Genomic DNA, 14,580 nt, shown 5'->3' on the forward strand with positions numbered 1-14,580 from the left:
CTCATGAACTCCAAGATCATGACCTGAGCTGAAGTCATCTGCTTAACCAACTGAGTCACCCAGGTGCCCCAATGATCTTCATTTTAACATACAAATTGATGGCAGTATGGGTATATAATAAGCAAGTAAGTAAATAAGTAAATAAATAAATGTGGTTTTAGTGGCCAAAAAGTTTTAGTCATAGGGGTGAACAATAAAATAAAGCTGGGATATTGCTATGCTAAGTAATTACAAAACCTCAGTGTACATAAAGAGCCGGTGGTCAACTCGTAATGAGAAGGAGACCGTGAAAATAGCAAGAGTTGATCGGTGTTTATCCAACACTACCGAGAAACAGGATATCTTGACCAGAAGGGTGTTTATTCGCCCACATATCAAAGTGCGTCCAGCTATTATGGCTTAACTGTCAATTCTTTAAAGTTGTCCAGTTTCCTATGCCCACAGTGGTGCTTACAAGGCAAACTTCTGATAGTAATTTGACTTCTCATGCAGACCTTCCTACAGAGACGTTATGTATACACCAGCCAACTCCGGACTCCAGGTCTGTTTGGAGACACTGTAAATTCCTAAACTGGATCCTTGGCTCATCAGGCAGTTTGGGGTAGGAGTTCTAATAAGTTGGGTAAATGTGAGTCAGGTCTCCTGAGCCTGATCGTCTCTGAAGGAACGTGAGGGCCTGGTCCTCTCTGAGGCTCTGTCCTGGATGCCATCTTGACACTCCACTACAAGGTCCTAAGCCCCTGGCCTCTCTGTTTGACATCACTTTAACACATACAGAACTTGATTTGTCTGAATCCCAGATACACCAGGCTTTCTTAGTTTACCTATGTTTTCAGGAAAGGGAAGTGGGTCTCATTGTTAGGTACCTAGTAGTAGAACCCCAAACACTACAGGACCCACGACATGAAGTGTAGGTGGAAACAATCCAAATGTCCATCATTTGATAAATGGATACACAAGACATAGCATATCCATACAACGGAATATTATTTGATCGTAAGACGAAATGAAATTCTGATACATGCTACAACATGGATGAACCTCGAAGGGTTGTGAGGAGTGAAAAAGGCGGTCACAAGAGACCACGTGTTATATGATTCCATACGTATGACATGTCCAGAACAGGGAAATCTATAGTGACAGCAGATTAGTACTTGCCAGGGCTAAGGGAGGAAGGTTCTGGTGGGGAAGGGGGATGAAAGCTGAAGTATACGGGGCTTCTTTTTAGGGTGACACAAATGTTCTAAAACTGACTGTGGTAATCACTGTGCCTACCTGTAAATATACTAACAACCACCGAATTGTGCACTCTAAGTGGTTGAATTGTATGGTGTGTAAACTGTATCTCAATAAAGCTCTTTTTAGGGGATCCTGAGTGGCTCAGTTGGTTAAGCACCCTACTCTCGATCTCAGCTCAGGTCATGATACCGTGGTTCATGGGTTGGAGCCCCAAGCCCTGAGTCAGGCTCTGCACTGACAGGGCAGAGCCTGCTTGAGATTCTCTCCCTTCCTCTCTCTCTCTCTCTCTCTCAAAATAAAGAAATAAACATTAAAAAAAAGATCTTTTAAAAATGAAGGTGAGAAGTGATCAAGAGTTCCTGTGGGTCTTCTCATCAGGATTTTCTTTCCACGGGTCACTGTTTTACTTCCTGTAACTATGCTCTAAGTGCATAGAAGGAAATACAAAGGCTCATGGGGCTCAGAGTTCTCACAGAGGTCAGGGGAAGTTAACTTCTGAAGCCGAAAAACCACACCACAGTTCATGATAGAAAAGGGAGTTGTGAACAGAAGCATTCTGATCCTCACCTCATAACCTCCCTGTAGTTCTGATAACCCCAATACGACAAGCATTTCTCGATCAGAAGAAACTCAGAACATTCCAGCAAAGATGATAATCTGGATGTTTAAAATATCCACCCAATCTGCATAGGAAGATTTAGAATCATAGAATTTCATGGAATTTCATGGAATATCTTGCAGAAATTGAAGATGTAATTCTATCGTTGAATGGGCACAGGATGTTCAATGAGCTCCCTTCCCACAGGATACGGGGTAGAATTTTTCTCCGTCCTCTCATCCCCAAACCTACCCACGGAGTGTTCACAGCCCACCTTACCCCAGGGTCCTTTGTCTGGCTCTCTTCTCTTGCCCCAATTCCTCCTTCCAGTTCAAAAGTTTGAAATGTCCTTTCTGTGTAGTAAGAAACTGAATTTGTCATATGCTACACTCTTCTCTCTTTAGTTTATAAAGGGAAAAATTTACGTTTGGTCTTCCAAGCTCTGGTCCTCAATATTTAAAGAAAAGCTTCTGGAATTTGGAGAAATAGACTCTTTTTTCTCTCAAGTGCCTGGCTCTGGCAATCAATCTATGGCTTTCCCAGCTACTATTGCTGAAATAGGCATCAAGAGTCTATTTGGGCTGCAAGTACTTCAACTTCAACGCTTTATTTCTTCTTGTATTCCAACTATAAAAATCCTGGTCCTCTCTGGAGATGTGCCTCTGGCTGAATACTTGGAAATAATGTCTCCTCCCACACACACAAGAAAAGGATAGTGCCATTTATATATCTAGAAACTAACTGATACACTAAAGCTTTCTACTCAAACATTCTATGATTCTATGACTTGAACCCAAACAGCCCTGGGTGCTCAGTGATCCTCCCGTGATGGTGGGTCACATGACCCCCAATCTTTCATTCTTCCCATAAACTCCTGAGGGGCACCTCCTCTACTCTCTCCCTCCCTCTCCATTTTCTCCGTATGGTTGGGCAATGGTCTTCTAAACTCCTCTTCCAATGGGTTGTCAGTAGGGGAAGAGAATGGCCACATGGCTCCTGAGGTCTGCATCACGGCCTAAAACAAGCCTATGAATTGTTTGAAATCTTGAAAACTTGTGTTCATCTTGCAGATTCATGTGCATGCTCCGTTGCCCTCCAAAACCAATGACTGTTTCTTTTAAATATTACAAATCAGTTTTAAATTACCTATCCAAAGTACTTAGCTGATTCTCCCAATCTCTAAATAAAACTGACTTGCCAGTATAAAGCACTACTTTGGTTCCATGACTTCTAACAGACTCTAACACTTTGCTGAGTGCTCCCTACTAATGGGCCCGTGTTTCAAAAATATTGGTGATTTGCCAATACTAAATCTGTCTGGTAGTTCAGGCCCGACAGCACTGACTGTATCAGGGAGTTGAGACGATATTTGTGAAACTGGTTACCTTGGAAGAGAAGAGAAAGAACCAGCCACTTTGAGCAGGTTGGAAGACCTATTCAGAAAATAGTGATTATAAATTGTTTTGCTCACTATTCAGGATAACCACCAGATTCATCCTTGGCTGTCTTCGGTTCTAGTTGTTCTCAAACATCCGGAGCGAGAGTCATTTCCTGTGTGGGTATTTGAGATCAGAGGTTTCCTCAGAACCATAGAGAATGTGATCCTTTCCCCAGGACAGTGAGGCTACGGGGCTGGCTACTGTGGAGGAAGAAAAGCCTGACCCTTCCAATCAGAAGACTTGTAGGAAGGAAAAGGGAGAAAAGGGTTGAGAAGGGAGGAAGATATAAGCATGCTTCCTCTCCCTCTCTTGGGGCCCTCACCCTAAAGAGGGACATTGTCTTTATTTCTTTGTTTTCCATGCGGTGTAACAAATTAGCACAAATTTAGTGGCTTAAAACCCCACAAATTTATTCCCTTACATTTTCCATGGGTCAGAAGTCCAGCATGTCTTAGCTCAACACAGGGTCTCTCAAGACAGATCTCAAGGTATTTGTATTTTTATCCCGGGGATTAACTAGAGAAAGATCTGCTTCCAAGCCAATTCTAGTTGTTATCAGAATTCCTATTCTTGCAAGTATAGGACTGGGTCCCCTGTCTTGCTATCTGTCACCCAGGGATGGCCCTCAGTGCCTTTCTGTGTGTCCCTCTCCATAGGCTGTCTCACACTTCCAATGCCTCTGACCCTGTCTCTGACCTCCAGACCTCATTAAAGAGTTCGTGTGATCGGGTCCGGCTCAAGAGAAAGGTAATCTCTCTCTCTTACGATCAACTGATCTGCAAGATCCTTTCACAGCAGCACCTAGGCTAGTGTTCTCCTGAATACTGGGAAAGGGTGTGAGCACAACAAGGGCCCGGACTCTGGGGGCATCTTAGAATTCTGCCCGCCACAGGCAGTCACAAACACCCAGATATGAATCAGATGGAAAACATCGGGGCTAGTGCACACTTTCCCTTGAATCCTGGGAGAAGGTTTCAAGCCTTTGGGAAGAGCCCACAGCTGATGGGGCTATCTGTCCTACTATGACAAGAGCAGTGATGGACACTGTGGCAGAGGGAATAATCAAATGAGCCCATGATGAGCGGCTGACTCAGAAGTGCCCACGCCCAGAGAGACAGTCTTCAAGGCCACTGAGGGCTGGTGACCTGCCCTGAAGGCACAGTTAGGGGGAGGAAGTAGGTGAAGACGCTGAGATCAAAGGCCTCAAGCAAGAGCCATACTCCAGCCGTGGGCCCAGAGCAAGAGCCAAGCAGTCCCAATCCGCCCAGTCCTCCTTGCTCTTCCTCCAACGCTACCCCCAAGACAGGTAGGTGGACAGGATCCAGAGAATTTTACAGGGATCCAAAGACCTGGGCTCCTCTTTACTGGTGCAAGTGAGGTGAACTACACCTTTCCCCTTTAAACCAGTGCCTTCTTGCAGAAGAAAAAAGAGCAGGGGACATTGGAAAGACTGAGCGATGATCCCAAACAGACTGATGGGGCTATTCAGGCACAGGACTTTGAGTTTAAAATTGGGGAAGTCCTGGTGAATGAAGACAGTACCTTAGCCTGAAGAGCTGATAGTTTAAATGATTACCTTGAGCTAAGATTTTAAACCAAGTTGCACTAAATTGAGACACACACACACACACACACACACACACCCCACTTCAGAAAGATCACATCACTGTAGAGAAATAGCAAGCTGCATTTTCTTTGCTTGTCTAAACTGTAGTGCCGGTAAACTTCTAATCCGGCTTTACCATTTTCCTCAGCATTTTCCCCCACGTTCTCTCGCTTCATCCTCGCGTCCGCACTGTAACATGGACCGAAAGAGGCCGTGGGGAGCATATGAGGGATACGGCCAGGAGAGACTTGCCTAAAAGCACAGGACACTGAGTGCCTTGCAAGCCAGCACTGGGACCAGATTTTCTGGTTCCCAGTTTTCAGTATATGACCAATCTTCGGAATCTAAGAATTTGCCATCTCTACTTACCTGTTTCGGTGATTTGCTTACTCTCATTAATGAGTTAAGTCCTGAATATTCATCCATGTCAATTACTATTCATTGAGTGTCTATTGGCCGCGCGGCTGTGTTCAAGACCACAGAAGGACAGGGTCACAGCTGAGCAACAGCCACAGGCGGTGGGCCTCACCTGCCCGCCTTTTGTGGATGACAATAGGAAAGCCAGAACAAAGAGCAGGTCCAGCCAGAACACTATCTCTGTATGATGCTTCCCCCTTGTGGCCAACTTGCTGCTTTGGACAGGAAGTAATGAACTCTCCAAAGGTCTTCCTTGCTAGGGATTATGTACCTACTCAGAAGCCTGGGTCTGAGTCTGATGGTCTGGAGGGGATCCCCATCAGCTCCCTGCCCACAGATTTTACATAAAATCCTTACCGTGTGGGTAAGGGAGGTGGAGGTTTGCTCACAATAAAGCTGAGGCTCCAACGAATTAAGTACACAAATGGAGTGTCTGACCTCCTAATGCCAGCCGGGAACTTTACGGTTGTTCAAGGGCTAACTCTTGCCTGTCAGCAAAAGCTGAACACATCTTGAGGATGTCAGTAGGTTGTAAGCAATGGCTGATGCCAAAGGATGGCCGGGGGAGGAGACTTAGTTGGTGGCTGACCACCCCACAATCTCCATCAATGCTGCCTCCCAGCTCTCCTTGGTGTCCTTATTCTTTCATTATGTGTATATTCTTTCAATGTTATATAAACTTGAATAAAAGCATTTTTGAAACTGCTATTTTTATTGATAGAAAATGGATTGGGGTACCTGGATGGTTCAGTGGGTTAAGTGTCTGACTCCAGCCCAGGTCATGATCTCACAGTCTATGGACTCAAGCCCCACATCGGGCTCTGTGCTGACAGCTCAGAGCCTGGAGCCTGCTTCGGATTCTGTGTCTCCCTCACTCTCTTCCCCTCCCCTGCTCACACTCTGTCTCTCTCTCAAAAGCAAATAAACATTAAAAACATTTTTTTAATTAAAAAAAATAGGACCCAGGTTCCCCTTCCATCTCCTTTGCCATTTCTAAGCATTTCTTGTTCACTATCCTGGGGCCATCGCAACCTGCAAGATTATAAGGACCACAACCTCACTTCTCCATGGTGCCCAATTCAGGACCGAAGGGGATGGTAAATAGGGGGATGTTTAGCTTGGTACATGGAGCCTTGTTCTATGTAGGTTCCAACAGAGCAGAACCAGTCTAAGGTGGCAGAGAGAGTCTGAAGGTAGGAAAATGAGCAGGAAAAAATGGTGAATAGAGAGGCAGAGGAATCGGCAGCTCATTCCTCGATTTGTTTTTCTTTGAAATCAGAAACTCCAGGAAGATAGCACTATGGTAACCAATGGCTTAAAAGATGTTTCAAGTGAACTCGTTTCACACTGGGTTTATATTTGTTGGTCAGGTTTAAGGTCAGGTTGGTCAGGTTTAAGGTTAAGGGTGCGGATGCAGAGGACGGTTAGAGTGGAGATCGCAAAACCATGCCTACTTATGTCCTTGATAGAAAATCAACTTCCCATTCTCCCTGTCCTTCTGACACAAGATCAGATCCCTCTTTGGTGTACATTCGTAATGCCCTATCTTTTTACTTATAGTCTTAATCAGAACTCTTATGAGGTGACTATTTGAGTACTTACTTCACGAAGTCTTTCTCCACCACTGCACCATTAATGAGGACAGGGATCAACAAATGTTTTTGAGGTAATAAGTAAATGAATGAAGGATTGTGTCATCGAATGAACAGGCGCTAAGAGCGAGGGCACCAGGAATACAGAAGGCGACAAGATTCGCCCTCAAGGAACTTACAACTGAGCAAGTAACTAGAAAACTGATAAATTCAAAGGACAAGTACAGTGTGCTGTGGGAGCTGACAGGAATCCAGCATGGCTTGGGCATGCGTGGATCTGATACCTCAAAGACTGCATGGAGAGTCACTAAACAAAGATGTAGGGATGTAGGGATCCAAGGGAGAGCATTCCAGGCGGCAAGAACTAGCATGGCAAGGTCTGAGATGGGGAAGAACTTAGCTCATTAGCAAGACCATCATGGAAACCAGAGCAAAAGGGAGAGTGACACAACATGATGTGGGCAGGGGCCAGATCACTCAGGGGCTTTCAGTACTTGTCATTGAGCTTGACTTTTCCCTAAGAGCAGTAAGAAGCCATTGATTGGTAGGAAGCTATGGAATGACATAATGGAGTTTGCGTTGTTTAAAAAATAATCATTTCACTGGCTGCTGTGGGAGCATGGATCGGAGGCAGGGAAGAGTTGACAGGGCTAGACTAGCTAAGAGGCTGCCGTGGCCGTCCAGGTGAAAAGTGATGTGGGCTTGCCCTTGGTGGTGGTCATGGAGGTGAGTAGGGGGAAGATTTAGGAGTGACTTAGGAAGCAGAACTTGGAGAGTGTAAGGAGGTATGAGAAGATGCCAGAGATGACTGCCAGATCTGGGACTTGAGCAGCTGGTGCATGGACTCTAGGAGAGGAACAGGTCTCTGGGCTTCTTTGGGGACCTCCCGAATTTGAGGCTCCTACGTGTCCTCCATGAACAGCTATCAAGTCAGTAATTGGCTACGTGAGTTTGGAACTCAGAGAGAGTTCTCAATGGAAATAGAGAACGTTATTGATGGAAAATGAAGCCAGGTGAGTTCAAGATAAGAAAGGCCAAGCGACTCCACCTAACGGCCATTGAATATATGGGCATTCAGCGACTGTGTTAAGACAGCGCAGCAACTCTCTGCATCAGAATTCCTCTTGCATTTTGCTTTTAATCTCTGTATTTTTCTGGGCATCAGAGAATTGAATTCTCATATGTAGTCAAGGCAGTTAGTTTCCTACCCCACATCCATTCTCTCTTCTGCCTCAGTAACAGACTCCAGTTTTGTCAAAAGACTCAGTGTGTCCACCTAGAAAACTGTATTTCCCACCTAGAAAACAGCATCCGTTGTGGTAGGGATGGCTAGCAGGATACAGGTGTAAGTGGCTGAGACTGCTAACAAAGCCCTCCTAAGGGGGCTGACTCAACAAAGAGGTATGTGTCCTTTCGCTCTTCTACCTTCCTTCGTTTTCTCCCCGGAACTTGGACCTGATGGCTGGGGCTCCAGAGGCCATCTTAGACCATGAGGCAGTCTTGAACGAAGGGTGGAGGGATGGACTGAAAAATAGTTTCTGGGTCTCTGATGACTGTGGAGCTACCATTCCAGCCTAGGTGATTTCCGGACTTCTTGGATGTGAAATAAAAAATGAGCCTCTATGTTGTATAAGTTACTGATATGTGTGTGGATTTTGTGGCATATGAAGTCAAACATAATCTAACCGATACATCATCCATGTGATAATCAGACAAGACAGTGAATTCAAGATCATGTAGGAATGCACAGGAAAGAATAAAGCAGGTTAGGCTGCTGCATAAAGGCACAAAATGCTCTTTCGTGTATCATCAGGGAAATTTTCCACATTTCTCACAATGTCTTGAACTGGCAGTGCAAAAGCTAAAGTAGATCATGGCAAATTCCTCCCTTTGGGAGCTATTAGCAATCGAACATCTTTGAATCACACAGGAATGTTAATTCCGTGTACAGAAACAAAATACAAAAAGAGGGCTCATTGTGAGTAAGATCTAACAACCATAACTGAATAATTGCAAAGTTTAGAATATTTCACACAATTTAGATAGTGTGACATCTCCGCTGCTTGGGATGCACATCCATTCTGTACAAAGAAAGCACCCTCACGAAAAATTTCTGGAAAAGAATTTTTTTTTTAGTTTTTTTTTAACGTTTATTTATTTTTTAGACAGAGAGAGAGCATGAACAGGGGAGGGTCATGAGAGAGGGAGACACAGAATCCAAAACAGGCTCCAGGCTCTGAGCTGTCAGCACAGAACCTGATGCGGGGCTTGAACTCACGGACCGTGAGATCATGACTTGAGCCGAAGTCGGACGCCCAACCGACTGAGCCACTCAGGCGCCCCAAGAATTTTTTTTAATATATGTTTACACCTCACGCTATTCTCAGTTCCCTTTGGTTCGTTAATTCTTCTAGAATTCTATCTCCAGGTTGCCTGAGCAAAGGAATGAGTGAGAGCTGAAATCCAGCTTGAATTTAATTCTTAAAGACTGCCCTGGGGACGCCTGGGTGGCGCAGTCGGTTAAGCGTCCGACTTCAGCCAGGTCACGATCTCGCGGTCCGTGAGTTCGAGCCCCGCGTCAGGCTCTGGGCTGATGGCTCAGAGCCTGGAGCCTGTTTCCGATTCTGTGTCTCCCTCTCTCTCTGCCCCTCCCCCGTTCATGCTCTGTCTCTCTCTGTCCCAAAAATAAATAAACGTTGAAAAAAAAATTAAAAAAAAAAAAAACAACACTGCCCTGGGGTGAGGCCAGGTCAGCCAGGAAGCAGTGGCACTCTTGGCCATTTGTTCACCCATAAGAGGCTTCCTTTAGAAATGGAGACAAAGATGTTTGATGTATTAGCGGGTTCCCTGTGGATACATGGGCCCACCTTATTCCTTTCCTCTGAAAACCACATTTATTTAGATGGCATTTAAGAAGTTGAGAAAGGGGCGCCTGGGTGGCGCAGTTGGTTAAGCGTCCGACTTCAGCCAGGTCACGATCTCGCGGTCCGTGAGTTCGAGCCCCGCGTCAGGCTCTGGGCTGATGGCTCGGAGCCTGGAGCCTGTTTCCGATTCTGTGTCTCCCTCTCTCTCTGCCCCTCCCCCGTTCATGCTCTGTCTCTCTCTGTCCCAAAAATAAATAAACGTTGAAAAAAAAATTAAAAAAAAAAAAAACAACACTGCCCTGGGGTGAGGCCAGGTCAGCCAGGAAGTAGTGGCACTCTTGGCCATTTGTTCACCCATAAGAGGCTTCCTTTAGAAATGGAGACAAAGATGTTTGATGTATTAGCGGGTTCCCTGTGGATACATGGGCCCACCTTATTCCTTTCCTCTGAAAACCACATTTATTTAGATGGCATTTAAGAAGTTGAGAAAGGGGCGCCTGGGTGGCGCAGTTGGTTAAGCGTCCGACTTCAGCCAGGTCACGATCTCGCGGTCCGTGAGTTCGAGCCCCGCGTCAGGCTCTGGGCTGATGGCTCGGAGCCTGGAGCCTGTTTCCGATTCTGTGTCTCCCTCTCTCTCTGCCCCTCCCCCGTTCATTCTCTGTCTCCCTCTGTCCCAAAAATAAATAAAAATTAAAAAAAAAAAAAAAAAGAAGTTGAGAAATAGGAGGGCACCTGGATGGCTCAGTCGGTGAAGCATCAGACACTTGATTTTGGCTCAAGTCATGGTCTCGTGGCCTGTGAGATCGAGCCCCACATCGGGCTCCACGCTGACAGAGCAGAACCTGCTTGGGATTCTCTCTCTCCCTCACTCTCTGCCCCTCCGTTGCACACTCTTTCTCTCCCAAAATAAATAAAATTTTTTAGAACTTTTAAAAGCTAAAATAAAAATTGTTTAAAAGAAGTTGAGGAATAGGAAAACATCTTAGCAGTCCCTCCAAACAGCAAAGAAGACAGATGAAGCACTTGGACGGATTGGATTAAAGAACACTGGTACTGGGGCACCTGGGTGGCTCAGCTGGTTAAGCATCTGACTTTAGATCAGGTCATGACCTCATGGTTCATGGGTTTGAGCCCCACATCGGGCTCTGCACTCTCCTGCTTGGGATTCTCTCTTTCCCTCTCTCTTCTCCCCCACTTCCCCTCCTTCTCTCTGCCCCTCCCCCTGCTCTCTCAAAATAAATAAACTTTAAAAAAAAAAAAGGACACTGGTATCACAAGCAGACAAATATGAATAACCCAGGCAGAGCCATATCCGCTAAATAAATATAATCCCGAATGGAAGAAAACACCTCACTTCTATGAAACTAAGTAAATGAGGATGTGGACAGAAGGGGAAATTTAGGTTTCTTTAGAACTTCTATTGCTCTCTAGCATCCCCTTGTGGAACTTGAAACAATCTGCAGCTCTGAGCCTCTGTTGCAGACCCCTTCCAGCTCCCGACTCTTGACCTTGAATGCACTAGAATCCTTGTCTCAAGCACAAGAATCTTGTAGACCTTGCAAGAAAAAGTTAACAGTAATTAAAATAAAGCTAGCACTATTTCCTACACACCAGTGAAACTCAATTCTTTTAAGAGAACCAATTCAGTTAAGAATCTCTCTCCCCACCTCTGGCTCTCTCTTGATCTCATTTGCTATCTCTATCTCTTCATCCTCCAAACATTTAATTAGCTTCTACTGTGTACCAACCTTATGATTGTGGCTTGGGTAAATAGATGGGCACAACAATATCATACTTTTGTAAGACAGACGGCTAGCAGAGAGGCAAGAGTCAAATCATGAAAGACCCTCTATATTCTGCCGAGAAATTTGAAGGAGATAGGGAGACATGTGGTAGGTCAGCAAGGATGTGATGTCACCACACCTGGCATTTACCAAAGCTCATTCTGGAAACCGGGTGAAGCTGGGGTGGGCATGGGTGTAGAGGAAAAGATGGATGAGGAGAGAGCAAAGTCGAGGGAGTCTGACCCATGGCAAAAGTAGTAAACATAAAGAATGAGAAGGACACACTGAAGAGATACTTGGGACTAGAACTGAAGGACTTAGCAGATGGCTTAGCTTACTAACTAAAGCAACCAAGCAGCTGGTAGTCCTAATACCTGATGTTGCAAACTTAGAAGGCTTGGAGAAGAGTTGGGGGGTATAGAGCTCACAAGAAGGAGAATTTGATGGAGACTTCAAATGGTTTTCATGGAAAGAGTCTTGCATTTGGAGTAAGGCTCCTGCCTTAATGCCACCTGGTTCTAACTGTATTTTCTTAGGTTGTATTTGTCTTTGACACCCATTAATCACAGATCCAAACTAACGAGTTGTCTATATCTCCCCTACAATCCAAATGTCACAGGTACACAAAAATGGCATTACAAACCCCCCAACCAGTCCCAAGTTCATACCCCCCAGCCCCTCCTTTATCTAATTCACACACACCGTATCAATTTCCTCCATCCTAAAGCAACCCGAACAACCGGGGACAGCTCCTAAGCCCCAAAGCCTGCTGGAATCGTTCAAATGAGTGAGTCCTAAGACATCTACCCTGTCCTGCCTTGCCTTCCTGGCTGGAAACCCAATGAACTTAAACCTATACTACTCATATTTCCCCCTTTTCATCTGCCTCCTGACTGACTCCAATGCTTCCCATGTGGTCCTGCATGATGTGGTGTGAGCTCCCTCCTCTCAGGAAATGCAAAGAAGAAGAATCTTCTTTCAATGGCATTGACCTCTCCATATCATCACTCAGTCCCCTTTATTTTTATAAATTAAGGTGGAAAAATAATCACACCTCTTCCTTTGTAATTCTAGACATGCTACTTCCTTTGAACTTTCTTTTGCTTAACTAAAATATAAGAATAATAGCAATGAGTTACTTCGTATGATTGTCATGAGGCTTACTTCAAATATGTGATAATAGTCTTTGCACATTATAAACATGTCCATTCTTATAATTAGCCCTCAAAAATCCGATCTGTTAGTACCTTTCCCGGAAAAATCAGCTTCTGATGTTTTTTTCCCCTGACGATATAATCAATGAATCATATTCATGAAGCATCGTGCCCGTCCAGGTGAAGAGTATCTTATCAGAACTCAGATAAATTCAAGCAACAGTTACAGAGCTACGAGGAGTTGGATTGTTTGGACTTACATGATGCAGTATCATATATAAAACTCTGCATTAAAAAAAAGGAAAATCAGGAGAAAGCATTCCCCTAGTGTATAAAAAGATGGCTGGATTTATGATCATTCTAGTTAGACTTTTTCAGGAGTCCAACTAAACAGAATTTGACCATTAAGCCTTTATTAAATCTAATTGCTAGTTTATAAAAACTTCCCACCAGATTCTTAATTGTTGCTGTTCCAAACACAATAAATGGAATAAATGATGCTTCAGGCAGGAGGGGGAGATAATCTGTGGAGGGAAAGGGAGTAAATAGAAGGAAAATGGTCTTTTCCATAAGCAAAATGGTATTATTGTTGTTCTAAGAAATAATGAAGTTCCCACAGATAGCCCTCCAGAGTTTCAAGATGCTGACAGGGAAGGGCTTGTCCAAGACTCATCAGAGAGTACCACAGTCAAGATGGCGAGTGACTATTTACAGGAACTCAGCATGAGGAAACTCTAGACTTCCTAGACCACTTACTGCTTATTCCACTTGGTTCAGAATGAGAACAGATGAGGACAATGATCAGGGTGAGGTAAGTGAGATGCCAAGGGTGCAAAATTTAAGGAGGCACTTGAGATTTCTGACTGTGAGTGCCCCCTGATCCCCACCCTACAGTACAGCTCCACAGATAAAGAATTTCCTTTCTAGCACCATTAACATAGAGAACCTCTATCAAGTGGCCAGTCCTCAGCTGTAGCATAATCATAATGCGGACTATTGTGTGCTATCCTCCACACTGAAGCATGCCTCTATGGGTAGACTGGGTTCTTTGCCAAGTAGCCTCCATCAAAACCTAAGAGTCCTGAATTTGAAGAGGAATTGAGACTAAACACTGTTCGCTTATTCACACCGGAAGTGGGACAAACTCTCCGTCTTAGTGAGGTAAAAGTCAGTGTTTCTGAGAAATTCGCCTCAAGTTCTACGTATACAAAGAAATGCTTCTCATGAAAGTAGCCACCACTCGACACGACTCATGTACTTAATGCCAACAGTGCTCAGGATTTCGCCTCTGGTTTTTCTTTCTTTTGCCTCACTCCAGGCTTGGACAGGCTTCCGGCAAAGTGCTGGGTTTTATTTAATCCACGCATATATGGTCGATTAACCGACAACAGAGGAGGAATCCCCCGTTGTAATGGGGAAAGGACAGGTCTTCTATAAACGGTGCCAGGAAAACTGGAAAGCCACAGGCCAAAAAAATAAACTGGACCACTACCTTGCACCATAACATAAAAATTAACTCAAAATGGATTAAAACTTGACTATAAGACCTGAAACCGGAAGACTTCTAGAAGAAAACATAGGTGGTAGGCTCCTTGACATGGGTCTTACAGATTTTTTTTTTGATCTGACTCCAAAAGTAAGGGTAACAAGAGCAAAAGAAATAAGTGAGATTGCAAACTAAAAAGCTTCTGCCCATCAACAGAAGCCGTCAACAAAATGAAAAAGAGGCAACCTACTGAATGGGAGAAGATATTTGCAAACCATATATCTGATAAGGAGCTAATGTGCAAAATGCACAAAAAACTCATACAGCTCAATAACAAAAAGAATCTGATTTAAAATGGGCAGAGGATCTGTATAGAAAGCCACAGAAGACATCCAGATGGC

This window comes from Prionailurus viverrinus, chromosome B1 (genome assembly GCF_022837055.1).
Source record: "Prionailurus viverrinus isolate Anna chromosome B1, UM_Priviv_1.0, whole genome shotgun sequence".
In the NCBI taxonomy this organism is placed as follows: Eukaryota; Metazoa; Chordata; class Mammalia; order Carnivora; family Felidae; genus Prionailurus; species Prionailurus viverrinus.